This window comes from Plectropomus leopardus, chromosome 12, assembly GCF_008729295.1.
Source record: "Plectropomus leopardus isolate mb chromosome 12, YSFRI_Pleo_2.0, whole genome shotgun sequence".
NCBI classification, from domain to species: Eukaryota; Metazoa; Chordata; class Actinopteri; order Perciformes; family Serranidae; genus Plectropomus; species Plectropomus leopardus.
The window spans coordinates 7792809-7805031 of NC_056474.1; the positions used below are offsets into that span (position 1 = coordinate 7792809).

General features: G+C 40.5%; 1 protein-coding gene across 1 annotated transcript in view; it reads right to left on the bottom strand.

Annotated features, from left to right (window-relative positions):
- yes1 (YES proto-oncogene 1, Src family tyrosine kinase) overlaps positions 1-10580 on the bottom strand; it is a 34978-nt gene extending 24398 nt beyond the window's left edge. Inside the window, exon 1 of the mRNA XM_042497212.1 lies at positions 10200-10580. The gene's annotated coding sequence lies outside the window, so the exon portion shown is untranslated. The remainder of the gene's footprint in view (positions 1-10199) is intronic.
- Positions 10581-12223: the final 1643 nt, after the last annotated feature.

Here is a 12223-nt window from a genome sequence, read left to right on the forward strand (position 1 = left end):
GATAATGAGTCCACTTAGACAAATTACAGCCTTTTCGGAAAGCAGACATCCTCCCGGGCTGTTACCAGAGACAGAATAACCAACAACAGCTGGTGAAGACAGCATGCGAGCTTTGTCAACAGGGAAAGCACTACTTTTCCTGACAATTTGTCAATGTTGGTTAACATGCAGTGAAACAAGTCTACATTTTTGTAGGACAGAGAAACACTTTGCTTCAAAGGGCAAAAGGTCTGATGAAGTTTCTCAGTTTTCTGGATTCTCTATAGCTTCACCACCAAACTTCTGAGCAGCGCTCCCACACATTTCCTTTGACAAAAGTACAAAACTTTTCCATGACTTTTCAAGGACCCACAATAACAAAGGTTTGCCTGGCGCTTTTCAAACATATCAGATTAAAACTGTATTCAAACAAAATTTCAGCTAGCTGGAAAACATGAAGGGCAAAGACTGGAGAAACGTACGTGATGGTTGACAGCTCAACACAAACAGCTACAGATAATAAATTGGCTGTTATGTTATCTTACCTGGAAAGTTATCCACTGAAGATTAGAATTTCATTCAACAAGAAAATTCCCTAATTTTTCCCCGTGACTACAGGAACCCTGTATGAGGTACTGGTGAGATTTGGTAGTTGTTCATTCTTAATTTAGTACAAGTACAAAAAAAGAAAAAGACAAAAAAACATGGGAAGACCACTTTTAACTGTTGGTCTGACAAAACGAGCAATCTGAAGAAGTAACTTACAGTTTAAGGAAACTGTAATGTAATTTTCCACTGTTTCATAGATTTACTGTTTCAATGATTAATCGAGAAAATATCGATAAATCAGTAATGCCCATTATTGTTACCAACAGCTGAGATCAAATGCTTTTCACCTCCTGACGAGAAGTATTGTGTGCCATATCTGTAAGTAGGCTAAACTAAATCAGCGCTGTAGTAGACATGAGAGCAGAAGCCAACATAAACATGACTGCCACCTCTGACCTTAGCCCGTCGCATGTCAACCACGACATGTTTCCAAATGTCCAAAACACTTAGTACCTGATCCTCTAGTTAATGCTACAGCAAACGAATGGCTGACCTAAAAGTAAACAAGCTGGAAGAGTGTCGGTGTAGTTAAAAGAGGACATGAATGCTTCAAATCCTCTGCTGTGTCCTGAAACTAATACTCCAGACCGGAGCTAATCTTGATGACACCAGACTACTGGTGACCATGATGACTGTAAGTACTACGTGTAAAACTTGTAAAATACAATGTGGAATATCTGCTGTAAAATGAAGCCGACTATTCAGATTAAAAACTACAATCATGACAATCAAAGCATTTGGACTTGATTCATATCTGTTTCTGGACAACTTTAAAACTCTCCTATGTGGGTGAGCAAAAGCTTTTAAAACCTTCAGTAGTTTCACTTTCTGTTTCAGAGACTCTTGATTCATGTGCTCAAATGCTGTCAAGTAATTATAGGCTGAATAACACATTAAAACCTCTCTCTTCCTGAATAATTGGCAACTTTTCCCATTAACCGATTATGCACCCAGAGGATACGCTCCTAAAATGGCCATGAATAGATTGCAAGCCTGAGCGAGTCCACAGGGTTTGCGCATGATCTGGCATGTCAAACTAGTTCAACGCCCACAAGTTTTACTTTGGATCACTTCACCTCTACAAGACATGGCCTACAGCGAAATCCAAAATGAATCTAGTGATATAATATATCAAAACGATGTCTTATAAAGAACTCAAAAAGGATGGCATAAGCAATAAGAAGATATAATTAAAATTCTCTTGCTGATACAGAGAGAGATCATTCTTTAAGGACAATTAGAAAGCATAAATAAGAAGACTGAAAAACTTTTTGATGCTGTCCCAATTCTAAAATTGGGTCCATAAATGATTTAAAAATTAGCAAAGTCGTCTTTTAAAATAATCTCTGTCCTCTTGGTTCTAGTTAAGTTCTTTCTTAAGAAAATTTTAAATTGATTTAACAAATATACTTCCCGGCTTTTCAACCACCCATGGAGAATTGTGCTCTGAGAAGAAGCGAAAAGGCCACCTCTCCAGAGAAAGGCTTTCAATGTATTCTTTTGTGAGTCTCATCTACCTTTTGTTATGGACAAAGAGAAAGTACCTTATGGTGCTCCCCCACACAGCACAGCACACAATCCCCTCAACTATCCCATACTCATGCAAACACGAGCAGCACAAATGCTAATCAGGGCCCAGGCGCACTGTCCTAACAGTGGTGGAGCCGAAAAAGTCCAACAATCAATCAAAGTTTTTCAGTTAAATATTTAGAACATCCAGAAACCACAATGACAGGAACAGATTTACAACCACAGCTCTTACGAATGGACAGTTTTACTGTTGCAGCAAACTTAATGAATCAGCAGTAGAATCTGTGGATCACTTTATCCAAACCATTTAACTGAATGTCGAGGACATACGTTTGTGGCGTGGGATTCCTCAGTGGGTATCCACCACCAGTCCTGGTCTAACCATTATCCACACTAATGCATTTTCACTTCAATGTGGTGTTTTAAAACCAGACTGATCTCCGTACACATATTTAAAAATTAACGATTAAAAACACATAAATGACCATTCACATACACTGGGCCTGCATGTGCTGATGTTAAAGGAAAGCAGATTGTCTACTCAGTGGCTGGTTGAGATTTTGAAGGTGTACATTCTTCACTTAGTGCAAGAAATCTTTAAAATAGATAAAGAGAATTGTTTGACTAGTAAGGTTTAGGAAGGAGGACTGGGATTGGTTAGGGTTAGGGTTGATTGAGGCAGGTCATTACTTTGCTGTCCCAGGATTAAAATATGTGCTTCCTGTAAAGGTTATTTACCAACTTATCTAAAATTTGGACATGCTGGTCTTTGTCAGAAGATTCTTTAAATACACTATCAAATTGAACTGAGATGATAAGTTCACACTGATTAATCAATCAGCAGAAAATTAATCGGCAAGAAATGCGACATATTCCTTAAGCCTCATTCCCACTGCACAAAAAAACCCTGCTTACACCCACTAACATGGCTTTTTAATGCAAAAGGAATGCGTAAAATCGGTATTCACACCCGGGTCATAACTCTGCCGTAGTCTCAGGTATTTATCACCTATGCCTCTAATTGGCATTGATGGAACACCCAGGTGAATGTGCTAATTGAACTCCTTACCCTGCGAGATGCAATCACACGCTGTCATTAATTACCCTCCGTCTCCTCCTAAGCAGCATTAAAACATTGATCCAAATTGGTCTGCACCGAGTTTGAAAGGGAGACTAAATAAGTAAGAGATGCATAGACAGATGTAACCACCGAAAGCGTTTACAGACCTGTATCCATGATGCTCTCTACTCTTAACCTGTTCTCCGGCCTGTCGGTGACATCCATGGACACACCAAAACAAGCCCCACACACATACTCGCCTGCTGCAGCACCGTGTACACAGCTATGCTTCTGGGCAGTGGGAAACCAGTCTACAGACTATTTTTAATGGGTTCACCCAGGTTTTAAGAACCCACTTGCATGCAATAATTTGGGTGTGAAAATTGTATTTATTCCAGCTGCAAAATTTTGGGTGTAACACAAAATACTACAGAGACGCCAAAATGTAAGACCAAAATTTAATTTGCTCAGACCAATGACAAGGGTGAAAGTGTTCATTAAAGTAACATATGAGTATAAGGCAGTCGAGGTAGCAGGGAACAGAGACATATTAGGACCACCAGGAGCACTATCTATCACCAGAGGAAGCTATGACAGTGGAACATACCCACACAAGAAGGATAAAATCACGAAAGGTACGTAGACCTTTCTATAACATTTTAGCTTGATATGTTGTGACCCAATGGGGAAGCAAATGTGGGTTTCTGCTTCACTGTTTTCAAACAGCTCTGTTTCCACCTGTCAAGACTTGAACACAACGCCTGAGTTTTCAAAAGGGGGTCAGCAACATTTTCATTTGTCTGAATTGTAGTCGGTCCAAAATGCTGGAGTCATCTGGACGCTTGAATAAATGTTGCAAAAATGATGCGTTTTAAAACCAAAACTTATTAGTGTGGAGATTAAACTGTCCTCAAATGCCATGTTTGAGTCCTAGGAAGGAAAAAAAAACGTCCCATGAAAAACATTAAAATGGGAAATGAGAGTGAGAGTATTTGTGGTAAAGACAATAATCATCATTGTGTGACAAATCAACCAAAACTAATGATGGATCAAATTGACTTCACAGCAAATGAAATTACAGGCAGATTATTGTATCCTCTCTCAGATGGTTTTCTGAATGAGGCTGTTATGTACACAATGAGATTAGCTGGAAGAAATGTGTCATTCTTATGGCGGCTCCGAGGGAACACAGTAAATACCGCCTGAGCGCATACAGAGATGTGGGTCATGGATTTAATTAACAAATGTTAATTGCTTTTTAGCATTTATTAAAACTTAAAGACATAGTAAAAACTACACTGTATGAGTTTGGATGTATCGGATTAGTGTAAGTGCTCGCATTTACTTAACCACACAGGAGACACACTATAGTTGGAAATATTCAACCAGCTGCATTAAAAATGACACAAAATGGAAAGAAATTAATGTGCATACTCCCACACATATTTGTAAGTTAATTTTACTCGCAGGCATACTGTACAAGAGCACACAAAAGGCAGTGGTATGCATCCAAACGAACGCTGAAGCCAGACCTCTTCCAAGGACATGAGACATGTGAGGCTGTGTGCCAGACTGCCAGTGATGCCGTGTCAGATTAAGGAGACACAGGCTGCTGCTTCCCACAGGGACCAATACAACAATGCTGGAGAGCTGCAGGAGGGAAGCTTTTGCTGTAGCTGGCATGCAGCAAACATTTAGGCAAAAAAATCCCAGCACTACACATAACCAGGCAAAGTTTTAGCCTTTAAGGGGCCCTGTTTGCACGCTCAGAACTGAATGTCAGAGAGTCAGATATATCTTAAACTAATTTCCCATCACACCTTTCCAACATCAGATTGTGGGGGTCTATTTTCGACAATTTTCGAAACTTTCCGAACCTATGATCCAGCTTTCACACCTATTTCATCCTGTCATTAGTCAGCAGAGCAGAGGTGACAAAGGAGACCTTCACTCCCAAACCCTATTTTTTTTTTTTTTTTTTTTTTTTTTACATAACTGCTGTCCTCTTTAACGTGAACAACAAAGTTCAACATTATGAATGTCTTCCAGGAAAGATTGTTAAAAAATGTACAGTGTTTGCTAAATTATATCACAAACCGCTTTTCTCCCATTGCGTGACCCTCAGGGCCCTGACACACCAAGCTGATGGTCGGCCGTCCATCAATGTCATTCAATCAATGAGTGTCTGTCGTCCTAGTTCTTGCAGTGTGTCCCACACCACTGGCACTTGTCTGCCCTTGTTTTTCGGCTGATTCAACATGTCAAATCAGTGACAGAGCCAGCAGACCCCATCGGTGAGTGAAATCACTTTGACTGACTGTACAGCTCAGTGAAGAGGAGAAATTAAAGTGAGAGAAGAAAACAAGTGACTTAAGTCTAGAGGGTGTGAGATTTAGAAGAAATGGTTCCTAACTGTTTGTAGGTATTTTTTTTAGCACACGTTACATATCCATTGTTTTTTAAACATCGGGTTGTGGTGTTAACATGCTAACTGGCTAACTATGGTCTCGAATACGTCCTGTCGGCCCTCTAATTTCCCTTCTGAATGACGAATACAGACTACTGCCGTCTGCTGGTATAGAGAGTTATTTCCTCTGACAGAGACACAGAACGCACGGACCAGCTGGTTAAGCCGAAGTCTTTGCGATGTTTTCAAAAGCAACTTTCTGGCCAAAACAGAGGCACCATGAGACGACAACATTCAGCCTTCGTCACCAATAGTTTGATTTCGGTTTGCTGTGTCTTGGGCTTTACACTGAGGTAAGTTAATACAATATGTGAAACCAAAAGCCAACACACATTGTGTTTATTTGAATAACCCAGTTATACATGGAGCTTTACAGTCCTGCATTGTCCAAAGAAATGTCACCATACTCAGAAGAATAATGCAGCAAAAAACTGATTAAATCCTGGTACTCCAAGTGGAAAATGGGTGCAAAAAAGAAAAAAATGACAGTGAAAAGTTCAGAAAATGTTATAGATAAGCATAGCGGTAGAGTAAAATATGTATGAATGAAAAGAAAACTCCACATTACACACTATCTGATGAGCCATTAGTCATAAACTACATCAGAATCCATTTATATTGAGCTTTATTGCACAAATTCCAGGATATCGTCACTGATATTTTTCCTGATAATGAAGTATGACTGTCATATGACTGGAACATCTTTTAACTTCCATGAAGTTTGTGTAACGCATTCATCAAGGAGCTCAAGCATGACGCAGCTCTGAACTCCCATTAACCTTCCTGACCAACAGGATAAGACTCAACGCCGGAGTGTTCTGGGAGAGGCCGTTCGACCTTTGAGCCGCTGTCTTGTGTAACCCTTGCAGTCACTTGGCACCACATTGACGCACTTCTTCAGGTTGTGTGCTCAGTAACTACAGCACATAATTTATGTCTTTTTTCTTTCCAGTTAGACAATAAACAACAGTTTTTGGTACTGACTTGAACATGGCACTGAGGGTTTTCATGACTTATTCTTAAAATCAGACAGTTCTTGTTTAAGACATCTTGGTAATTATATTTCAGCAAACCTCTTCTCTGGTTGTACAGCTGTACTGGCCTCTTAGGGCTGGAAGGTGAAACGGGCATTCAAAACAAAGTAGGAGCATGCTGGTACCAACGAGACATGAAATAAGAACCAGAAAGTCCAGTTGAGTGATAGACAAATATTTTTAAAGGCTTGTCATAGTTGAAAACACACACAACATATAATCCTCACAGACAGGATTCCACAACTCTGCCAGGTTAAACTTTGTTGGATAACTCAGCATGATGGGAGGATCAATGCAAGAAAGCTCCAGTCAAACAATGCAGAGTTTTGCAGAAAAAAAGTCAAACTTTTGCTGAAGCACAATAAGACGCTAAATCAATCAGACACATCCAAGAACACCACCCGTTCAGCTCATTATCTTGCTGATGGAGGATAAAATAAGTGCCTTAATGACATCTTTCCCAGTTTCCTGTCACACTGTGAATTGTATTGATTGTCTCATCTGCACCTGAAGCATCATGACCCCATCAACCCAGCCTCTTGATTTTTTTTAAAAATTTTTTTTAATGCAGGGCTATTTTCAGTCTAAACATCCGCCAAGTCTGTGAACCTCTGACCACATTTAACATAACAGCTGGGTTTGGTCAGGTGTGGTCTGCTATACTGTGACCACACCCAGCTGTGATGTAGCATGGTGCTATAGTGCCACGCTACATCTCTGCTGCACGGGGTGAGGAAAAGGCATGCTGTCACAGCTAGTTGGCAGTTTGTTATCTGTATTGTAATTCAATTTAAGTATTACCAGCAGCATCGAGGCTTTTCAGATCATGTGCAGCCTTATTTGGAAAACACATAAAAACAAAGAAAAGCAGTGCTGACATTAATTTTATTCAAAACATTTTACCAATTAATCCTTTTAGGCTGTAACATGTGAGAAACTGGTGAAAAATGAATCACATTTCCCAGAGCAAAGGTAGCATCGAATTCTTGTTTTGTCTGATAAACAAAACCAAAGCCCAAAAGTTTTCAAATTATAATGATCTGGGGTGACTGTGGTCCAGAAGGAGAAGCGGGTCGTCCACTAATCAGAGGGTCGGCGATTTGATCCCTGGCTTCTCCAGTCCATATGTAAAAGTATCCTTGGTTAAGATACAGAATGCCAAATTGCGAGATAGTGTATGCATGTTTAAAAACTAACAGGTGGCACCTTGTACGGCCACCAGTGTATGACTGTATAGTCCCTTTCACACAGCCTGTTCAAGACAAGAATATCACCATTATGCCGCCTCACCTTACTGTAAATAAGGTTCAATCCCGAAATGGGGGGACAGAGTTGTGTCGCATTTAAGCCACCATGGAGGTAGTAATAGCACCAAAACAGTTCCTGTATAAACTGCACAGTCGGCAGGACAGGAACATAGGCAGGACAAGTGTGGCATTTTGAAGTTGTGTTATGCATGTGACCAACTGCAGGAGATTTAAAAAGTAGCTGATAGCAGTTTGCGGTTAACTCAAGAAAAATAACAGTGGCTGAAAAATGTCTGCTTATTGAGAAACCAATGACAATCAGGAGCTCCTTACCCTCTGACGAGATGAGCCACCATATAATAAGGACGGTAAATGGTCGTCATTATCATATTAAGCAATTATTATTGTTTAGAAAGTGCTGCTGTACTTATGTTATATGTCACATGAGAAACCCACGGTGTTGTGTTATAAACGTCATGCCTGTTTTGGTTCCGCTATGCCAGCATGCTGTCTAAAAATCCAACACAACAGCATGATGATACCGTTGTTTGGTTCTGTGTAAAAATCCAAAAGCAGCATGAAGAAAAGACTTTGTAGTGGCCCTATAGCGTGATCTCTGTGTAAAAAGCACAAATGTGTGAATGACTGAATGTGACAACTAGTGTGTTAAATTACGAGAAACAACACAACACAAGTGCAAGTCAGCAAGTCTGTTGGGTAACTACTAAGCATCTGACTTTAAGTTTTTTTACACGTCTTGGCCAAACGGCAGCATGTGAAGAGTCCACAAGCCGAACTTGCTCATCCTATGACAGATAAATCCAGTGCGTGAGCTAAGTCGACAGACTTGCTCCGTAAACACAGGCCACGATCACAGAGAGATGAGGAGGTACCACGGGCTGCAAACCGCTACTGAAGCGTAACTCAGTAATTGCCCTGGCACACTCTCTGAGGCGCAGCTCGGCCTTATCTTCAGGGCAGCCTGCCATCTCTGCCAATCACAGAGAGTGGAGGGGGGGCGGCGGGGAGGGAGGGGAGAGAGGAACTTCCTTCCGAATCCATTCATGCCACTGAGGCCACCTGCTGTGCCTGTCAATGGCTGGAGTGAAGCTGGGAGAGAGAAAGGGCCATCTTCAAGCTATAAAATAGAGGAGCTCTTCTTGTTCTCTGTTCGCTGACTGAGGAGATCTGAAATCGAAGGATTCTCATTTTTGGCGTCAGAAATACAAACACTTGTTTCACTTTGCTAACATGTGTAGAGTCATGACTCTGACCTTTAACGCTGCAGCACAAAACACTGAAAGCCTCTAATCTGCAAACTGTAATGATACTGTAGAGTCTCATTCGAGCCATGAGGACACTCCAGGAGTATGCAAGGGTCCTTCATGCCTCCAACCCAAGTCCCTGAACCCCGGCCAGCACCACCTGTTAGAGCTCCTCACTCCTCTGCCAACAGCCCTCTCCTTTCCAGCTGTGTGTGTGTGTCTCTCTGTGTGTATATGTGTGTGGGAGACATGACTGTCCAGCCAACTGGGTCTGTACTAACAGAGGGATTACCATGGAGGAGGATTACTGTGGCACCAGAGTATATAAGCACCCACAACATGCACAATCAGGGACAGGGTATATATGAAAACACACCACAACATTACAACAGCATTCCTGCACTTTAAATCTTCTTTTCCACGAACATTTTGTGGTGTGTGCAAATCTGGGAAGTGCAGTTGCACCACCACAATAAAAGCATGCAAGAACGGACTTAGGATTGCTACAAAATTAGATGTTCTGTAATTTTGGGAGCTCTGTTGTAATAATGTGTCTTGTAATAAAGGCCTTTAACAGCTGAGGCCTGCAGCAGCTGATTGTGTGAGAAGAGAGAGATTGGGTGAGCCAGACAGAAAAAAGTAGGTGGATAAATTTGGGAAAAAACTCAATAAACACATTTTAGTGAAGTTATACGGGATGCAGTATTGTTATATTTTTAATTGTATGGTTAAAATGGTGCAAATGCAGCAATTTAGTATTGTTTCGGGGCGATTTTGGGAGTCTTTTACTCATTATTTACTCCTCCCATCGCGAAATTCCAGCGATTATTCCGATAACTGAAGTCCTGGTTCCAGATAAACCACGAAACACACTTTTGTAACAATGTAACACACCGTGGAAACTCTCTTGCTCTCTTTTCCCAACTTTCTTCAAGTGTCACAGCACTGCGAGGCCCTGCTCACTCACTTCCAACACAAAACGGGACTTTTTAACCGAGCGCTTCTTACCTTAAAAGCAAATTTTGCAGTGTTGTACCTCGGCTACATGCGTCCTGTGATCTCGGTTTTTTTTTGTTGTTGTTTTCACCACGTTTTTATTTCACGTCGACAATCCAAAAGACACAGCAGGCAGTCTCTAACGTGGAACCTCAGTCTTCCGTCTGTCCCATACCGATTAACTACTTCAACCAGCCCAAAGTCCTCCGCTGGGATCCTTTATATTCCTTTAAAACGAGGACACACCGCCGCCTCACAAAGGCTGCTTAATATGGCGGAGTGAGAGCCAAGCAAAACAGTTAATATATCCAGAAATCACCGCCTGCTGATGGGTCAGGGTCGCCCTGAAAGACACACAACAATAGCCGCACTAGTACCGAGGAGCCGACGAGGCCAAAGAAGGAATAATGCTGCGTTCAAGAGCTCAGATGAGACTCGGATAGCGGAGATTCCCAGCTTCAGCTCCAGGGATGACGTTTTTCTGTAGGCCGAAATTAGGCCGAAATTAGCCCTGGTTCCTTCGTCCAAAATTAGATTTTTCCATTGGATTTTGGATAACTGCATAAAATAAACCATGGCAAGGCAACATAGTCTAGGCCTATAGAGTACATTTCATGCACAGAGGTAAGTTCAAGGTGCTGTACACGGAAGTTAAAAACGATGTATTCAATTCATAATTAAAAAAACAGGTAGAACAGCAGTGAAAGAATTTATTTATATATATATGTATATATATATATATTATATATATATATTATATAAGGGGAATCTTTGTTGGGGAGAAGCTAGTCAAATATTTACAGTAATTTAATTACAGGATAAATGCAATCAGTAATCAGTTACAGTTACTGAGAAAAATATATTATTAAATTACCAGTCAAAATGTTGGTGACTGCAAAGAGGTTACGTATGAAAAAAAGTCTTTTCAGGACAAAAATATATATGTTGAATAAAACATTCATTCTGTTGTTTTACTTTGTTTTTCTTTGCCATGCAGAAATTCCTTCTTTTGTCATATTTCGGACTATGCAAAAAAGACAAACAAAAGAGAGAAAAAGCAGCAAATTATCATTCTGAAAATGATTTTAGTATGTATTGTGTTATATTTATTTTGGTTCAAAATAGTTTCTGATACATCTTGTAATTAACGTTCTGAAAAAAAATTTGCATAAAATGATTCAATAACACTCACATATTTTTTTCTTGCTCTGTTGTATCGCCAGTATGTCTTTTTTTTTTATTTCCGACAGCACTTGAACGTCACATCATCTCCTATTGAATGGTTTTCCCTTGTGCCCAATATGGCCGACATCAGTGGCTCAGATTGAGGACAAAATCCACCATCTGACTCATTACCCCATAAATACAACTGCAACTGTGGATAAAACAAAAATGTCTCGGTCATATCGTGCAAAATTATTTTTAAATTGTATAATTTTAGACATCTATAGCGACGCTGTAGTGTAGCGTTTAACCTTTGAACCTCACTCGCAACGTGCAGACATCTGGCGCCCTCTAGGTGCTCTCACAGGATAAGTGGGACTAAATATTTACTTGCACATTTAATACAGGCCTGCAGTTAAGGCATGATGTATGAAAGCCTGTTGAACTTAGTAAAAGAGAGGACCTGAATCTGTGTTATTGCTAAGGGCATTTAAAGAAAAACGAAAAGCTATTGAGACTACATCTTAAACATCTTGTATGGGCAAAAACAATTACTAAAACACTACAACGTTGCAGGTTCAGCATGTATGAGATCTATGCAGATTTTTTTAAGTGATTCTAAAGTGATTTGCTGACCCCTACTGATTTTGACTGCACTGTGCACAGGCCGCTCTGCAAGTCTCCCTGGGGGGGGACGACTCTGAAAAAGCAGCCACTGTGGAAAACAACGTGGACTAAACACACACACACACACACACACGCACAGTGAGAAAAACAACAGAAAAGCAAAAAAAGCCAAAGCAACAAATGAGAAATGCAGACATCAAGCTAAAAACATTAAAGACACCAAAAACTCAACAAAAACCAGTCTG